This window comes from Schistocerca nitens, chromosome 6 (assembly GCF_023898315.1).
Source record: "Schistocerca nitens isolate TAMUIC-IGC-003100 chromosome 6, iqSchNite1.1, whole genome shotgun sequence".
Lineage (NCBI taxonomy): Eukaryota > Metazoa > Arthropoda > Insecta > Orthoptera > Acrididae > Schistocerca > Schistocerca nitens.
Window position 1 is genome coordinate 370,113,345 of NC_064619.1, and position 2,990 is coordinate 370,116,334.

The following is a 2,990-nucleotide window of genomic DNA, read 5'->3' on the forward strand; positions in this document are numbered from 1 at the left end:
TTTTTTACTAACTTAAGAACGACGTGCGTCGCCCGGAAAGGGTATCTTAAAATGTGAGGGGACGATGATATTACGATAAATCCGTAGTGGTCCTTTCCTGGACTACTATGAAAGCAAAGTAAGCTTCAAAAACCGACCGAATAAAATTGTATAGAGAAACTTAATGCTACTCACATTAAAAAATCAGAAATTTCCTGCTCAAAAAGCATCCCTCAAGAAGGCATGATTCCGCATAAAACGTACTAGAAGGCAACCTATATGGAAAAAATATTAAAAATTAAGGAAATAAAATCAGGTGCGAGTAGAGAGCGAAGCAGAAATCGAAAAATGTGTACTGCCTCATGGAGGCGACGACAGACACAGCAGGACACAAATGGACCTCGTGCGCGAACTGTAAACAGCTGTACGCTAGAACAGCCCCAAGGACCGTCCGTATTCACGTAGTACGTACATACGAATAATAGGAACTCATGCAAAATATTAGGCTAGTAGAAATGACAGTCGGCATGCAGTGCTGCCGTCGGGTATACGGTATGATAACGGCGTAAAATTCAAGTAGTAATGGATAAATTAAAAAATAAATAAAACATAATAGAGCATACGGGAATATACACAATGCAGGACATGGCAGATCGAAAGCTATCCACAAAGACACAGAAAACCCTTATGCTCAAACGCTGTGTACCTTCTATGCGGTATTATGCCTTCTTGGCGGACGCTTTTTGGCGGAAAATTTCTGATTTATTAACGTGAGCTACATTACATTTCTCTTATATTTTCCGGTAACCTGATGTTCCCTATCCGGGTGAAACGCGTCGTTCTTAAGCTAATAAAGAACATTCTGCAACCTACGACTTTTTTAAATAGTTTTCATTAGCCTTTTATGTCATAAAAAGTTGTACCTTTACTGCTCTTTTGATCTGAAATATGGAGATCAAACCAGTTACAGAGAATTGAAGCAGCAGAAAAGTCTTCTAAGCTGTACCTTTACTACTGTGTGGATTCGAAGTACGGACTTCAGCGACCAAACAGTTTCAGAGAATCGAAGCAGTAGAAGAGTCTTCGTAGATCTTTGACAAGATACAAATTAGAATATCACAAATGGATCACTGAGATACGGGAAGAGCCCCATGTTCTACCGATACTAGAAAAAATCCAACAACAGAGAATGGAGTGGCATGACAATCTAGTATGTATGGATGAAAGCCGCGTAACAAGGAAAATCTACACTCCTGGAAATTGAAATAAGAACACCGTGAATTCATTGTCCCAGGAAGGGGAAACTTTATTGACACATTCCTGGGGTCAGATACATCACATGATCACACTGAAAGAACCACAGGCACATAGACACAGGCAACACAGCATGCACAATGTCGGCACTAGTACAGTGTATATCCACCTTTCGCAGCAATGCAGGCTGCTATTCTCCCATGGAGACGATCGTAGAGATGCTGGATGTAGTCCTGTGGAACGGCTTGCCATGCCATTTCCACCTGGCGCCTCAGTTGGACCAGCGTTCGTGCTAGACGTGCAGACCGCGTGAGACGACGCTTCATCCAGTCCCAAACATGCTCAATGGGGGACAGATCCGGAGATCTTGCTGGCCAGGGTAGTTGACTTACACCTTCTAGAGCACGTTGGGTGGCACGGGATACATGCGGACGTGCATTGTCCTGTTGGAACAGCAAGTTCCCTTGCCGGTCTAGGAATGGTAGAACGATGGGTTCGATGACGGTTTGGATGTACCGTGCACTATTCAGTGTCCCCTCGACGATCACCAGTGGTGTACGGCCAGTGTAGGAGATCGCTCCCCACACCATGATGCCGGGTGTTGGCCCTGTGTGCCTCGGTCGTATGCAGTCCTGATTGTGGCGCTCACCTGCACGGCGCCAAACACGCATACGACCATCATTGGCACCAAGGCAGAAGCGACTCTCATCGCTGAAGACGACACGTCTCCATTCGTCCCTCCATTCACGCCTGTCGCGACACCACTGGAAGCAGGCTGCACGATGTTGGGGCGTGAGCGGAAGACGGCCTAACGGTGTGCGGGACCGTAGCCCAGCTTCATGGAGACGGTTGCGAATGGTCCTCGCCGATACCCCAGGAGCAACAGTGTCCCTAATTTGCTGGGAAGTGGCGGTGCGGTCCCCTACGGCACTGCGTAGGATCCTACGGTCTTGGCGTGCATCCGTGCGTCGCTGCGGTCCGGTCCCAGGTCGACGGGCACGTGCACCTTCCGCCGACCACTGGCGACAACATCGATGTACTGAGGAGACCTCACGCCCCACGTGTTGAGCAATTCGGCGGTACGTCCACCCGGCCTCCCGCATGCCCACTATACGCCATCGCTCAAAGTCCGTCAACTGCACATACGGTTTACGTCCACGCTGTCGCGGCATGCTACCAGTGTTAAAGACTGCGATGGAGCTCCGTATGCCACGGCAAACTGGCTGACACTGACGGCGGCGGTGCACAAATGCTGCGCAGCTAGCGCCATTCGACGGCCAACACCGCGGTTTCTGGTGTGTCCGCTGTGCCGTGCGTGTGATCATTGCTTGTACAGCCCTCTCGCAGTGTCCGGAGCAAGTATGGTGGGTCTGACACACCGGTGTCAATGTGTTCTTTTTTCCATTTCCAGGAGTGTATGATTAGACACCCGAGGGCACGTGAAGGATAGGACGGCAACGAAGAAAATGGTGCGATCACCTTGAAATTGCCTAGTTTCGGAACAGGCAAAGATGTCCAACCCGAAAATGTCCATGATGATGGTAATGACGATGATGTATAAGTAGTCGCCGTTTCCAAACCACAGTCCAACGTGAACGACATATGCACTTCGAACATACGTAAAACAATCATGCTACGACAGTGCCTACACGACCAACACTGTTGTGTAGCGTGGCGCTGCTGTGCATGGACAGCGGTGGTTCGAATCGCAGGTCGGATAGAATTACAAATTTTGTATTCCACTGTTCCCCATGGTC